Raw genomic sequence first — 16,360 nt, 5'->3', positions numbered from 1 at the left:
CACACAAAATCTTGATTACTATAGTTTATACTTTTGATGATTATAGTAAGTCTTGAAATATTGTAGATGGGTTATTTCACTTTATTATTTACCAAAATTATTTTAGGTATTCTAATTTTTTTTAACCTTTCTGTATAAGATTTAGAAAGATCTATAGGTATAAAGAAATTCTTTGGGATTTTGACAATCTGTAAATTTGAGAATTGACAACTTTACTATGTAAATTTTCTAATCCATGAATACATTAAATCTCTTTATTTAAATCTTCAGTAGTGTGTTTCTTTTTAAGATTTTATTTATTCATGAGAGACAGAGGAGAGAGAGAGAGAGACAGACAGAGACACAGAGACACAGTTTGAGGGAGAAGCAGGTTCCACACAGGGAGCTCAACCTGGAACCGATCCCAAGTCTCCAGGTTCACACCCTGGGCTGAAGGTGGTGTTAAACCACTGAGCCACCCAGGGTGCCCATTAGGTGTGGTTTTTAAATAATGATTTTATTTATCTATTTGAGGGAGAGAAGGAGAGAGAAAGAGAGAGCCCACATAATTGGAGGGGGGTGGAGGAACCAACTCCCACTGAGCATGAAGCCTGAGGTGGAGCTCAGTCCTAGGGCCTTGAGATCATGACCTGAGCCAAAGTCAGATGCTTAACTGTGTGAGCCACCCAGGCCACCACCTCTTCAATAGTATAGTTTTTAGCATACATATAACTTACTTGTTAGATTTGCACCTTTTTAAAAGAAAAACAATTGAATATAAGTGGTAGTCTAAATTTTGGTGAGTGGTGGTTGGTCAGTGTATAGTTTGGGAGGAAGGACTCAAAATGTAGACAAAGGAGCTGTAAAAGCCCCCTCTGACACCACAAAAGAGAGAGAAAGAAGAAAAATCATAATAGGCACTTGGATTAAACTCTCAAAATGCAAGAGTGATATTTAATTCTTTATCTATGAAAATATATGGTAAGCTTTCATTCTAGGTTGAACCCAGGAAAGATATGTTGAAATTCTAATCCTCAGTATCTCAGAATGTGACTTAACTGGGAAATAAGGCTATTGCTGATATAATTAAGGTGAAGTTACACTGAATAGATAGGCCTGTATTCCAATATGATTAGTTTCCTTATAAAAAACAAAAGGTCACATGAAGACTTCCAAGTGTGGAGCCACTGCAATTCCAAGAACCTCAAAGCTTGCTGGCAAACAGCCAATAGCTGGAAGGAAGCATGGAAGCATTCTCCCAGGTGTCCGAGCATGGCCCTAGGCACAGGAGGGTTTTCTACATCTAGACTCCAAACGGTGAGATGCTCAATTTGTTTTGCACTGGCCAGTTTCTGATGCTTCGTTAGAGCAGCCACAGGGAAACTAATATAAGCCTATGTTATCAGTTAAAAGTGTGTTTTTTTTTTTTTTTTTTTTTAACTTAAGAGCTTATGTACTCAAATCCTCTAGTTCCGATTCTTTAAAGGTAACAGCCTATTTCATTTGCTATTTCTTACAAGTTTTGGCACAGTTTCTGAGGGACTGCAGGCTGCCAAGACAAATACAAATATATTTAAAACATTCACATTTGCTAGATGCAACTTTTCAGAGGTTAAAGCATACAGATGAATATCTTTGCATGTAAAAAGGAAATTAATTCAACATTTTATCAACTTCCTTATTTGAAATTTTAAGTTTCAGTAGAACACAAAGATGTTAGAAGTAAGCACACATATGTGATTTTTAATGATCTTAATTATAATTTTATCCAAGGCAAACTTGGGCATTTTATAGGTCAGTGGAAATGGAAAAAAAATTTTGGAGACTGCGAGGTACACCTGTCATGTAGAATGTTGGAAAACATAGTTGTTTTTGTGACTTTACATTCATAAAGTATAATAGAAGTATAATAAACTACATACTACATACATCTTCTATTATTGTCATAAAAATGACCAAACCTTGGTTTAAAATAATACCTGTTGTCCTTTAATTTCTGTGAGCCAGATGGCCAGGCACAGAGTGGTTGTGCAAGTTCTTGGCTCTAACATGTCTGCATCTTTATGGCCATTACTTTAAATTCTCTATCAGGCAGTTACTTATCTCAATTTTGTTTAGCTTCTTTGCTGTGATTTTTGTCCTGTTCTTTGATTTGGGACATAGTCCTTGTCTCCTCGATTTGTCTAACTCTGTGTCTGCTTCTAGGTATAAGGAAAGTCAACTATGTCTTTTGCTCTTGAAAATACTAGCCTTATGAAGAGGAGATCCTATAATCCCCTGCAGTACAATGGCCCCTGTACTCCAGAGCCTGTGCTTCATGGGTGTCTCCTATGTGTGTTGCCTATGCCCTAGTGTTGTGGTGGAGCTGCTTTTGCCTTTAGTATAGTCATTAACAACAGTTCTGTTTTGAACAGGGTTTGGTCCCTCTGTTAGTGGGCTTGTCTGGGGCCACCTTGGGCTTGAGTTGCCAGACCAGGCATTTACCAGAGATGGAGTAGCCAAATTGCAGGACAGTCTCCCTGTTTTGTCCTCTGAGAAGCTTTTGTTGGTGGGCAAGGCCTGCAGTTGGATCTGGTAACTGCTCCAAGCCCATTGCTGAGGCTGCAGTTAGACTAGTGTGTATAGTTAGCTTTTCCCTCTTCCCAGGGCTGAGGCACTCTGGAGTGGTATTGGCCCCTGGTTAGCACTGCTTGCATTCTGCCTGGATTGTGGCACTGCTTTGGGTGGGCTCAATCCAAGGATGCATTGGAGAGGGTGGCATTTCTGTAGGAGAACATGGGGTCAGGGTGCACTCTTAGCAAATTAGGTAGTGAATATTGGCACTGTGCTGATTCCTGCAGCTGTCTGTGTATAGGTTGGGTGGTGGGGGAGGGAAGTGGCACCCACCAGCTTCTTTATTTTTCTGAAGTTTCTCCCTGATGTCAGCCCCTCCAGCATACACTCTGAGATTGGTAAAGAAAACTTCATATAACCCTAGTATCTTTCAAACTGCTGCTTCAGTGCTGTCTTGCCATGGGGTGTCTATTGTCCTGTCTCACTAAGGAGGGAGACTCTGTTTCTCTTTGTCCTCCCCACTCTCTGAGCTGAGCCCTCTGATTTTTTACAGTTTGAGGGGTTAAGCCCAGCTGATTGTAAGAACTTGGGAAATTATGCCCCTCTGGTTTTCTTGTGGGTTCCTCCTGCCTGGGGTGCTTGGTGTGAGGGTATGGTCCTCTCCCGTTTCTGTACTCTGAGTGTCTCTCCCTGGTATAGATAGTCCCACATGTCCATTTGTCTCCTGACCATGTCTCTACCCTTCCTACTTTCTTCACTGTGGCCTCTTCTCTACATTTAGCTGTGGAGAGTCTGTGCTGCCAGTTTTGTTTTGTTTTTTTTGTTTGTTTGTTTGTTTTGCTGCTGCCAGTCTTTGAATCATTCTCTGGGTATTTATACTGATGTGGGTGTTACCTAGTTGTATCTGTGCAATGAGATGAGCCTAGGGACCTCCTCCTGTGTCATTTTCCCAGAAGTCTTAGCAGTTTGCTAATTTTCACTAATTACTCTGAATCTTTATAACAGAATACTAAATGGAATACCAATGTAAAACAATCATAAAACATCTAACTATGAAAATGGCCTTGAAAAATGGTGTGATCAAATAGAGCCCATAGCAAATTTTAAAGTCCTAAATCTGTGCAATCATCAGAAGATGGCATAAGCCTTACCTGAAAGGCTCTCAAACTATGCTTTATGCTTCCTGTTGTTTGGAAGAAAATCACATAAAAAAGCAATTTTTAAAAGCCACAGTCAACTTAAATACGGTTTTTCTTGTTACGGGACACTCAAGTCATAGCACTGCTTAGAAATATCCTTCCTGTTGCAAACCATATGTAGCAGAGTGGAAACAAAAAAATAAACATAGGTAAGAAAGGACTTATTGGATTACACAGTTTTTAAAATGAGGATTCTATTTCATGGTGAAAGGAAAATCCTAAACTAGGCTTAGAAGGAAAAATAGGATATTCTGCACACACAACACTTTGAACACCATTCAGAATAAGTTGATAAGAAGGATATAACATATTGTATGTATTTAATTAGATGATTTAAATGTTTTAAGCACATGCCATTTGAATTTCACAAGGACTGAAATATTTGGAGGCTTATTTTGTTCCTTGTCACAACCCACAGAATTACACCTGCTACTGTGGTGTAGAATTGCTTTTCTCTTACAGTGACTCTAGTGATCAAGACCCCCCTTAAAGTTCCCCTCCTCTTGCCTGAACTTCAGACAGGCTTTTTTTTCTGACTTTGTGTCCCTGATCACCTCCCTCTTCTAAGAACATTTACTTTAGAAATCCTGTAAATTCTTCTCTGCCCTTTTTGAGATGTAAATTTTTAAAAAGCCCTTTGCAAGTTTTACAACCCAGGACTGTCTTCAAGGACCTAGGGGTGATGGCTTTGAAATGTAATCTTCAAGAAGGATAGGATCCCTATCTCAAGTCTGGGGTGAAGGAGGGAGGGTGGGGAGAAGGAGCCTGAGTTTTATGAGTGCTCAGTAGCAAGCACGGACTCTTTAATCACATTGGCTGACTTCCTTAACTCCCTCCAGGGCTTTCCCCTGGCTTATCCCAGCACTTTAAAAAACCCTCCTGTTTTCTGTTTCAGCGGAGTTGAGTTCAGCCTGTCTCCCCTATTGCCAGTCTTGGATAAAGTCTTCCTTGCCAGTTCTTGTCCGATGCAATTTTTCTTTGGCACTAGGAAAAATATTTAAGTTCTATTCCTATAGGAACTTTCAATTATTGCTCTGAGAGTCAAGAAGTATGAAATCTTAAGGATAGAATACAATCCCCCCCCCCAAAAAAAATCCATAGTCTTATATTTCAAAATATCTCCTTATATTTCTAATGGAGAACCAGAAGTTTCAAGCTTTAATGTAAATCAGGGAACTTTTATCTAATTACAAAGAATTGAGTAAAATTTTGTGGTTAAAAAGGATTAACACCTGAGCATTTTCAAAACAAAGATCTTTGTTAAAAGGCAGCTTTTAAAGATTCAAGAGGATTTAAGTTCTTAATAGTATTTTTGTTCTCTTCATCAGCTTTGGCCTTAGGCTTATCAGTGTTATCAAACTACAATTAAAAGAAAGGGGAAGAAAAAAAGCTTGACTGTTGAGAAAGGTTGACTCCACACTATAGGGATTCTAATTCCTAGTTTCACTGTAATATTAGATTGAAACTGTTACTTTTTTTTTTAACGAATGTGGAAAAAGAATGGTAAGGTAGCCTAGAATCGCTGCTCATTTTCAGTGTTTTGTAACCTCTTCATGGCAGAGCATAGGTGCAGGCGTTGATAATTCCGATGAGAAGCTGCATGACATAGTTAGGCATGGCTAAATGATCCGAAAGTTCCAATGGTCCACACCGGTCTGATTAAAGCTTGGCATTTGTTTTCTTGCTCTTTAGAGCAGACAGCATGCTGCCTGGAATTAGAAATATGAAAGACAGAGGAACTTCACACTGTGCAGAGAATGTTTCTTGCTCTATTTTCATAAGGCAGATGAGTCGCCAAACTTTCTTTAAAAATAACTGGAATTACTTGTTTACGAATATAGATCTTAATAGTCTTTCCATAGCTCTCTACCACATGCTCCTGAGTCCTTACAGTGAGTGCTATCACTTTCTACTTTGGTTGAATAGAGGAATATTTCAGTTGTCCAAAGCCTTAAGTAAGGGATTTTGTTTGTTTTCTACAGTTAGTGTCACTCTTGTAAATTTTGTGGATGGTCTGTGATTTGAGAGAATTTGTTGTTGATTGAATACAACAAACTATTCTCATATGACTTATTAACAATACAATTAGCTCTTTGCCATAGGCCCATAGAGTGGGATTTCAATGCTGGCCATGCTTAACCCTACCTGTTTAGGTCACCTGTGGTAGTAAGAGACTATGATAGTTGATTCTTAGAAGGTTCATTTTAAGATAAGTGAACTGTGTTTGATGAGAATTCCCAAGAATTCTTCATATTCATATTCATACTTGCATTTCATGCAATTAATGTCCTTGCCCAGGTGAAGCTACTTGCTCAGTGGTTGGTTGGAATAAAGGTTTCTCATACTACCATAAATATTTACTACCATAGATATGGCAATGGATGTACTATCTCCCCCAAGCTCCTGGTACATTTGTGCGATTCATGATTCTATACTGAGCTCAGTTTCTTGGCCCTTCCTGACCTGGATTTTATATTGCCCTTATTTTTGACTCCCCAAAGGGTTCACTCTTCCTGACCCTTTAAGGGGAATTTTTCTCTCCTGCTATATCCTATGACAATGATGGCAGAAAGTGTGATAGAGTCTTATAGATCCAGATGCTGACAAAGATCCCCATGTGGATGCTGGGTCAACTCCTGAAATAGTTTATAATGCTTAAAATATTTACTGCATATTTATAGAGGTGCTCAGCATGGGTTAATAAAATCAGTACTGATAATAAAAAAATAATAAATACACTTATTGCATGTTTTTTACAAGCCAGATACTATGCTAAGTACTTCACATAATTACCATTTTTAATTTTTGCAGTAACCTTTTGGATATATTATACTTAGCACTATTCCCCTGGTGAGAACTGAAGCACTGTAATGTCACAAATCCTGGTGAATCTCTTACCAGTGGGAGAATTGATGTTGTGTGAATGGAGGTCTCCATTCTTGGGTTCCCCACAAAAAAGTTTACTTGAGGATCTGCACTGGAATAACGGAATCTAGGAGGAAAGTAGCAAGCACAAAGCAGTTTATTAAAATGAAAGTACACTCTCGAAATGGGAGAGTGGGCAGGCCCAGAAGTGGCAGCTGCATGAGGCTACAGGGGTCCTTTCCTTGTATGTGTATGGGGTCTTGCATCATGGACCGGGTGCTCCCTAATGGATGCTGCTCCCAATCATTTGAGGGGATTCCTCCCACAGGTTAGCAGGCAGTTTTTAACCTGGTAAGGTTTGTACTGGAACTGTCATGCAGGCTTCCCCCATTGGGGGGGCTATAACCACAGTACAAACTCATTATGATGAGTCTAGGGGTTATCCTGGGGCAGAGGTAGAAGAGGTGCATGCTCTGCACCTGTGGCTCTTGATCTGTTAGCTCCAGGGTCTGGGAAGCCGCAGGTCAGGATGTTATTCCCTGGGGCTTCTACTGAATAATCTGTTTATCACTGTCCTTGCCTCCAGCTTATGTGCTACTAACTGCCTACTTTTTTAAATCCAGCAGCTAGGAAGTAGGGGAGTCAGGAATTAAATTCCAGCTCCAGTGGCCTGCTCTTAACTAGGTGAAAAGGCCTTCAGCATTATTGTGTTTTAGGTTATGTTTTGAAATGCTTGTCAGTGTGAAAAGATCTTTCAGAATGCAGGTTAGTTAGGTTCACTCCGATTTACATAGACAGTAAACCGCCCTCTAGCTCTAGTATTGTGATTGCACTTCCCTTGCAACTTCTGGTTTGCAGTTCTGCAAAAAAGCTGATGTTCCTCCAGGGACAGTGACATAGCTGTTCCTCCAGGTTCAATGACCTAGCTGATTATGGGGCCAGTCTTCCTAGGGACCCTTCTGGATACTCTCACATCACTTCTGACATCACATCAGCTCTGCTTTTCCACTTCTTATGTAATTACTTAAATACTTATGTGTGGCCAAACATAACCAAGTGTTGTCTCAGAAATTTCTCCTACCTGTTCTGTCATGCATTGGTGTATTCCCTGCTATCTCCATTATGAAAGCCCCGGGAGAGATAATATTTATTGGCCTCTTAATGGTAGCACTATAGTTTTGGCCAAATAGAAGGCTACCTCATTAGGAAATCAAGCAGACTATCTTAGTTGCCTGCCCTATCCCCACTCCCGTTTACCCTTTGTCTCTCAAATGCTAAAATTACAGCTTTGAATCCTAGTACTAAAATCTGGTGTAGCACCTGAATGACTTTAACTGTTAATGGTCTAACTCCACGAGGGAGAGACTTGCTTTCTCTTAAATTATCATAAATAGAAAAGCCAATTTAAGCATAGCACTTAATATGTACAGAATCAAAGTTCTTGAACTGTGATTTGCCTTTATTAAAGAGACACTGAAGGAAACTAGGGGTAACGGGTTTGTTTCTTTCTGAACACTGACCCTATGTCTCCTCATGCATTCATCATTCATGATAATTTTATAAACTTGATTAGTTGTCTCGTACAAATCTCTTAATCTGGATTCATAAAGGTCCACGGATAGGTTTCAAGTGTCTGCAACCTCTGTGAAATTTACATGCAAAATATCAATCATATGCATAGGCACGTTGTGTAGACATGAGATCCTGCACTTTTGTCAGACTCTGAATGACTGATGACTTCAAAAGATTAAGGATCTCTAAACACTTTTGAAATGAGAGAAAATGGCATTGTTCTGTGACCAGCGCCTTTATCAGCAGAAGCTGAAGCTGACCCATATACTTCTTTAAGTTTCCAAGAGCTTCTAACTTCTGTTCTTAGCAGTATTACTAAGTATCCCGAAGGAACTCCCACTGCAATGCGATTAGATCTCAGATAAACTTCAAAACCTACTTCTTACAGCATATCTCATAAAGAAGGAAAGAAAATGCCCTCTCTCACCCCCAAAAGGAAGAAACAACACATTTTATCAGTGGACAGTGGTTAAGTAAATGCTGAAGTGAGGGCTGGGTTGTCCTTGAGGCATAAATCATTTTCAGCATTGGGATTGAAACGTTAAAGTCCAGGCCTGCAGCAAAGTGAGGTTGCTTTCTCTTGGATTCCCATAATTATTCAAGATAACTTACAGAATGCTAACTAGTACAGTGCCAGGTCAGCAGACTTCCAGGGACCATCTGGAAACAAACAGCATTTTTAGACCAAAAAGAGTATGAGTAAGCATTTTGGAAAAAAAAAAACAACAAAACAAAACAAAACAAAAAAATAGGATAAACTAGAGTGACAATGAGCTAGCAAATTTGGAAGAGTAATTGAAAGGTTTGATCTTCTGATTACATTCTATCATTTTAAGTCTAATGGCAGTTTCAGGAGGGAAAAAGAAGAGAAGAAAGGGAATTGAAGCAACAGTGTTTGAGAATTTCCCAGAACTTTGGGACCAGAATCTGCAGCATAGATTAAGCACAACATATAGCAAGCAAGACAAATAGAAATAAATGCATACCTAGATGCAAGGTCATGCATCTGTGGAACAACGAAGGTAAAGACCATAAAGACCTCAACAGGAAGGTAAATCTACATAGAAGGAAAGAGACTGGCAACAATTTTCTCAAACAATAATGGAGACCAAAAGAAAACTGGAAACTTTGAATAAGTATATCTAGCAAAAGTAGGAGAGTAGATAAATACATTTTCTTATACAAAATTAAGCAAATCTATTATTGAGTTGGGATTTTTGTTTTGTTTTGATTTTTAGAAAGCGTGAGTAGAGGAGGGGGCAGACAGAACCTTCAAGCAGACTCCCCTGCTGAGTGAAGAGTCCATTTCCAGTCTTGATCTCACTACCCGTGAGATGCTTAATCTACTGAGCCACCCTCATGCCCCTATTTACTGGCAGCTTATGAAAGTTTATGTAGCTTTCTACAGGATGCACTTCAAGAAATAGCCCCACAAATTGTGTTTAAAAATGAAAATGGGAATTTAAAATTATGTAGGACTGAGTGATAATGAAAATGCTATGTGTCACAACTTTTGGGATGAAGAAAAAATGTTAAAGGACTGTTTTACATGTTTAAATATTTCCCTTAGAGGAGGAGAAAGGCTAAAAAAAATTACTGACCATCTAACACAGCCATTAAAACAGGAGATAGAAATAGAATCAAGAATATAGTAAAGTGAATTATGTGTATTCTATGAAATAATTTTACAGGGATCCCTGGGTGGCACAGCGGTTTAGCGCCTGCCTTTGGCCCAGGGCGTGATCCTGGAGACCCGGGATCGAGTCCCACGTCGGGCTCCCGGTGCATGGAGCCTGCTTCTCCCTCTGCCTGTGTCTCTGCCTCTCTCTCTCTCTCTCTCTCTGTGACTATCATACGTTAAAAAAAAAAAAAGAAAGAAAGAAAGAAAGAATTTTACAATAGAAACAGAGCCCAAAAGTGGTTCTTTGGAAAAACTAAATCAATAAAGCAATAATAGCACAAGAAGAAACTTGTGCATAAACTATCATAACCAAATTTGGATTGTTGCAGGAATCTAAGAATAGATGAATACAAGGCAATATAGAAGAGTTAACTTACCTATATTTTTACTTAAGCATAATTAACATGCATATTCAGGCATGCATCATAGTGATTTGGTTTTATTTTTAATGTTACAAAGGATACCCATTATATGTCTAGTTAATATCTGTCACCATACACAGTTACTACAATGTTACTGACTCCGTCTTCTGGCTAAGATCAACTGTAGTATCTGTTCTGACTACAGTTTAAAAAATGACTTAAAAGCCCTGAGGAATGAGATAAGGCAGGAATTAAACTATACTAACAATTAACAAAGAACATAGATGCAGATGAATTTTAAAAATTGAGAGAGTTTACTAAACATGTATGCCACTCTATTTGCAAACCTAGGAAAATGGACAAATTCTGGTCCAAAAAAAAGCACAGTTAAGTCAAGGATTTAAGTAGATTAAATGAGTAGATAAAAGTGTTCTCACAAAACAACTAGCACAAATGATTTTCAGGCAATTTCTACTCAGCTTGCAAAAACTGGATTATTCCAAGTATCTATATGTTTTTCCCAGAAAAATAGCTAAGATCTCCAGTGCATTGTTTGAAGTTAATGTTATATTCTTGATTCCAAACCCTGGAAAAAAAATAGTATGAGGAAGATTATAGGTCAATCTCCCTCTTGAGCATAGAAGAAAAATTCTTAAAATGATAGCAAGTAAAATCTAGCAGTGTATATATAAAAATTTTTATATATTTTTATATATAAAATTTTTGAATCATGATCAAGTTTATTCCAGGAATAACATTTTATTATATTTATGGTTTGTTTCCTTAATCTATTAATTTTATAAAGTCCTCTCAGTGCAGACAGAAGAGCATGTATATTTCCTCATAATAAAAATTATTAATGTAATAGATTAGATATGAATTTAATCTGGAAAAGAAAGGTTACCAAAAGTTTTTAGTTTTTTTTTTTTTTTTTTTTTTTTAAGATTTTATTTATTCATGGGAGACACAGATGCAGAGACATAGGTAGAGGGAGAAACAGGCTCTCTGCAGGGACCCTGATGTGGGACTCGATTTCGCTCCCCCCGGCCCTGACCCCGGGATCACGACCTGAGCCAAAGGCAGACGCTCAACCACTGAGCCACCCAGATGCCCTTTTAGGTGGGTTTTAATGATAAAACATTTAAAAGTGCTACTTCAAAATAAAATTATTAACTAAGGAAATGATACTCATTATCAGAGCTTGTATTCAACATTTCCTGGAGAGATAGTAGACAGTGCAGTAAACCTAGAAAAAAATGGAAAGCTTGCAAAGGAGGAAAAAAAATACTTATATATAATTAATAGAGAAAAACACAAGAATGTAAACTTACATTACTAAAATTAAAGCGGTTTGCCAGAGAATAGTATGAAACTGCATTGCTTATATACATGAGAAAAATATTTTAAAATATCTAGAGAATTCAATTTTAAGGCAACAAAAATAGTGGAGAAAAAACAAAACAAAACAAAACCCTGAAAAGCACAAGATTGTAATGGAGGAAGTTTAAAAAACTTATTTGAAAACCGTTAAAGTTGATACAACTACATGGTAAGCTCTTCGATTTTAATTCTTTTGCCAAGTTTTTATAAATCCAAAGCAATTTGAATTGTAATATATGTGGAAGAGCAAAATCCTCAAAGCAGACAAACTAGTATCACAGTGAATTGCAATTTTGGAATAAAAAGTGAGTGCCTTTTATTAAACATGTGTACCAGAGAGGTTACCAGCAAGCAAGACATTATACATGGATAGTAATTATGTCAATAGGTTATTGACAGAGGTCTGTGCACACTGTGACACTCGATGTATACAGGTTTGGGGTTGGTAGCATGAGTGAGCGGATGCTTTCTTGAATAAGACACATTTAAAGCCAATCGTAGAAGAAAAGGCAAAACTGGGAAAAGTTGCTTGCAGCCTACATAACTGAAAAAATATGCATGCCATGAACCTATAAAAGGAAGCAAGAACTATGATCAGTTAAAAAGTTGGCAAAACATAAAAAACGATTTCATAGCAGAGGACAACAAACGAATAATGATTAAAGTGAAAGGTGTTCAATCTCCTTAGTAATGAGGGGAATGCACATCATAGATAATGAGATAACGATTTACTTTTACTAGATTAAAAAAAAAAAAAGAAATTGATAACATCAGCGGCCCCACAGCGATGTGGAACTCTTATTTACTGATGGTGGAAACGTGTATTAGTACAATCGTGTATTAGTACAACAACAATCGTGTATTAGACAGACACCTTGTGCAGCTGAATCTGTTCTATCCTGTAGAGCTCGACTCTACTTATTCCACTTTATAGGAATGTGTCCAGGGAACTTCCACTACCTTCTGTCCTAGGCTGTTATCCTCTCTTATCCCAAATGTCACTTGTTTTCCACTTGGTAATCAGAGCAGTTCTTCCTTCCTTCCTTTCCTTTTCTTTCTTTTCTTTCTTTTCTTTCTTTTCTTTCTTTTCTTCTTTCCTTTCTTTCTTTCCTTCCTTCCTTCCTCTTTTCTTTTTTCTTTCTTTTCTTTTTCTTTCTTTCTCTTTCTTTCTTTCTTTCTTTCTTTCTTTCTTTCTTTCTTTCTTTCCTTCTTCCTTCTTTCTTTCTTCTTTTTCTTCTTTCTTTCTTCTTTCTTTCTTCTTTCTTTCTTCTTTCTTTCCCTTCTTTCTTTCCCTTCTTTCTTTCCCTTCTTTCCTTTCTATTTTCTCTTTCTTTTCTTTTTTTTCTTTCTTTTCCAGAGCATTTCTTTTAAAAATGAAACCATATTAAGTGCTTTCTTTCAATGGCTTTCTCTTGGCTTTGGAATAAACTCCACACTTCCGTGTGATTTGCAAGGCCCTCTATGCTCTGGGTCCTTATTGTCTTTTTTGACCATGTCTTTACATATTTCCTTCCTGCTGTTTTATTCTTTAACCACACTTGCTGCATTAATGTGTGTCCAATGTATGTGGCATGCCCCCATCTCAGGGCCTTTGCACTTGCTGTTTCTTGTGCCTGAAATACTCTTCTTATATTTTTTGACATTGGGCACCCTTACATAACTCAGTTCTCCTTTCTTCACTGTATTGATATGTTGTCTATTGTATTTATAATTCATTAGGATCCATTTCCATATGCTCTATTGTGTTCCACTTTTTATTTTTCTACCCTAAGGGCAACTTCTTAGGGTCTGATAATAACAATTCCATCATGACTTAACTACAACATATTGAGTGTATTTCAGTATCTGTTAAAGCAAGTTTCTGATCATATTTTCCACTGTCAGATTTTTCTTGACTATTCTTCTTTAATATTAACTTTAAAATCAATTAATCTATGTGGATTTTAAATAATTTAACAGTATTAAATTTTATAATCAATGCATATGTGATGCCTTTCATTTGCATACATATTTATATATTCAATAATATAGAGTTCTTTCTATATATTATGGATAAACTATTTCTAAGTAATTCAAATTTATGTTGTAAACTGATAATAAGTGTAAATACAACACAGTTTAAAAAGCTGGTTTCCATGTTGGAGTGCTTAATTTCAGTTCTTTACTATCAATATTCATGTTTTTTTTTCCTACCTACAGTTGATTTTTAGGTTTAGAAAAGTATTGTCATTGGAAACATTATCCTTTTTTCCAGTGATTATGCTGATTATTTAACCTTGTCCTATCATAGAATTTATTAGAACTTAGAAGATTGTATTGAACAAAAATTGCACTAGATGTTTTCTTCCTCAATTCTGGATTTTAATGGAAATGCCTTTAATATTGTGCCACTTACAATATTCTTTATGGTAAATCTTTTTTTCCCCTCATATTTGAACTGTGTCATTTTCAATTTCCTGTTACTTTATCAGTTAATGCTAAAAAGGCTTTTAATAATCACAGTTGTCTCTCCTTTAATTTCTCAATGTCATTCCATTGTAATGGAAGTCTTTTTATTGTATTTTTTAAAAGATTTTATTTACTTATTTTAGAGGGACGAGAGGGGCAGAGGGAGAGGGAAACTCAAGCAGACTCTGGGATGAGTGTGGAGCTCCATGCGGGGCTCAAACTTGTGACCCTGAGACCACGACCTAAGCTGAAACCAAGAGTCAGATGCTGAACAGACTGTGGCCATCCAGGCTCCCCTGTAAAGAAGTCTTGATGGCTCAGTTTCAGCTAGGGGTACCAAGCCAAATAATAGGTTTTAGGTACCCTCATATTCAAAAAACGAGGTGATTGATCACTGACAGTAGGACACACAAATGTGAAATGTGACCTTCTGAAATGGCGTGCATTTGTAGTGAACCTCAACTATTTGAAAATATAAAGTTTAAAGAGTTGAAGGAAATAACTGTTTTGGTGAGCATGGTTAGCTCAGACCTCCTGTCCCACACACACTACCATCTTCTCCATTATTTCCACCCCAACATAGAATCATGGAGGGGGTTGCCCTCAACCAAAGCCTAGAGAGAAATGTTTGTCCCCTAGAGCTTTTAAGTAAATGATTGGTATATCTATCCCCAGTGTCTAATTTCTCTGTGAGCCTTACAGATATTTGTTTTCTGGGAACCAGATGTGCATTCTGGGTGTGATCTTAGACTTTGTCCCAAAACAGGGCAAGGCAACCTCAGGCATAAGAGGTTGAGGGTATTCCCTAAGAGGGATGTTAAGTGTGGGCCAGCTGAAGGGTAGTCCCATCCAGGACAGTGAGGTAAGGAGCTCAGTGGGAGATTATCAGAGGAGTGTCACAGTTGGAATCTGCCACTCCTGGAGGCACTCACACTCTATCTCTGTCCCTGGGTAAGATGTTGTCTTCTCTTCTCTCGTCCATAGCTCCAACCCTGGAGGACTCTGAGAAAGCCCAATGAGGATGGCAGGAAGGGAAGAAGGCGACGACCAGAATAAAGTGAGGGAAAGACAGGAATGGACCATTAGCTGGACATTAAAATCTCTTGGGAAGTATCCTAATGCCCAAACCACAACTAAATCAGAATCTCTTCATACTTGGATCCAAGCATTAATCTTTTTGAAAGACTAAATTCATTATGAAAAACTATGCAAGTCGGACCTGTAGTCTGGTGATTTGAAGACTGTTAAAATGCAGATTCTGATTCTATATTTGAGGGGGAGGGGCTGAGATTGTTCAGTTCTAAGGTTCCCAGGTGCTGCTGAGGTCCTTGGTGCTGGACCACACAGGAAGGAATATACTAGATTATTCTCCCAACCGCTCTGCTCTCTCCTAGCCTAAAGTACTGAGTACTAGCTTAGTATATTAGTGACTGGTCTAAGCCATTGATATGAATGAAATGTTGAGAGGAAGTTAATACTGAAGATGGATTAGAAAGGTTATAAGGCATAATATCTCTTATAGCGTATTAGGGATGGAAACAAGCCCTAAGAACAGATTTGTATGAGTGATGAAGATTATAATTTTTTTTTATTTTTATTTATTTATGATAGTCACAGAGAGAGAGAGAGAGAGAGAGAGAGAGAGAGAGAGGCAGAGACACAGGCGGAGGGAGAAGCAGGCTCCATGCACCGGGAGCCTGACATGGGATTCGATCCCGGGTCTCCAGGATCGCGCCCTGGGCCAAAGGCAGGTGCCAAACCGCTGTGCCACCCAGGGATCCCTCACTAGACTTCTTTAACATGTTCAGTTCTTCTGACCTTGATTCTGTCTTGTCTGACTGCAGCATTGCCACTGGTGCTTTTTGTTTCATTTTCCTGGTACCCATTTGTTCCACTGTTTCTAGCTTTTCTTCATTTATACTTGTAAAGAGCTGTGTTTGCTTTTTTTTCTTTTAAGAGAAGCAACATTCTGTCTTTGAATTTATTTTTCTGCTCACGTGTATAAACCTCAACATGCTTGTTATTACTTGTGTTACGTTGGGTTCCCTTGTCTTTGTTTCTGCCCCCCTTGTACTGTTCTTTTTTTTTTTTTTGTTTTTTTCCCTTGTACTGTTCTATTCCATTTTGGTTGATGCAGTGGTCTCCCTAGGTAGCCTCTTGAAATTCCCCTTGGTGCCCATCATCCTGGGTAATCACTACCAGAGCATTTTCGCTGTCAGAAGTATTCTTGTTTGGAGATGTACTGTGCTTTCTGACTGGTTGGTCACCTTCCCTTTTCCAGTGTCCATAATCCTATGTATTTCTTTACTACAACATGGAAA

The 16,360-nt window shown here is 38.1% G+C and overlaps 1 long non-coding RNA gene across 4 annotated transcripts; it reads right to left on the bottom strand.

Moving 5' to 3' along the window:
- Positions 1-4,053: 4,053 nt before the first annotated feature.
- LOC144304639 (uncharacterized) lies at positions 4,054-15,307 on the bottom strand. Of its 4 annotated transcripts, XR_013371634.1 has the most exons (4): positions 15,259-15,292; positions 14,972-15,041; positions 6,630-6,723; positions 4,054-5,440 (listed from the first exon to the last, which is right to left on the bottom strand). It is a non-coding gene; the product is annotated as an uncharacterized LOC144304639 (long non-coding RNA). The 4 variants fall into 4 exon arrangements; XR_013371606.1 differs by lacking the exon at positions 14,972-15,041 and having other exon boundaries at positions 15,259-15,307; XR_013371591.1 differs by lacking the exon at positions 15,259-15,292 and having other exon boundaries at positions 14,972-15,252.
- Between the last annotated feature and the right edge of the window lie 1,053 nt (positions 15,308-16,360).

Source organism: Canis aureus, chromosome 1 (genome assembly GCF_053574225.1).
Source record: "Canis aureus isolate CA01 chromosome 1, VMU_Caureus_v.1.0, whole genome shotgun sequence".
In the NCBI taxonomy this organism is placed as follows: Eukaryota; Metazoa; Chordata; class Mammalia; order Carnivora; family Canidae; genus Canis; species Canis aureus.
Note: the sequence above shows the minus strand (reverse complement) of the source record. Positions and strands in the feature narration are given on the sequence as shown.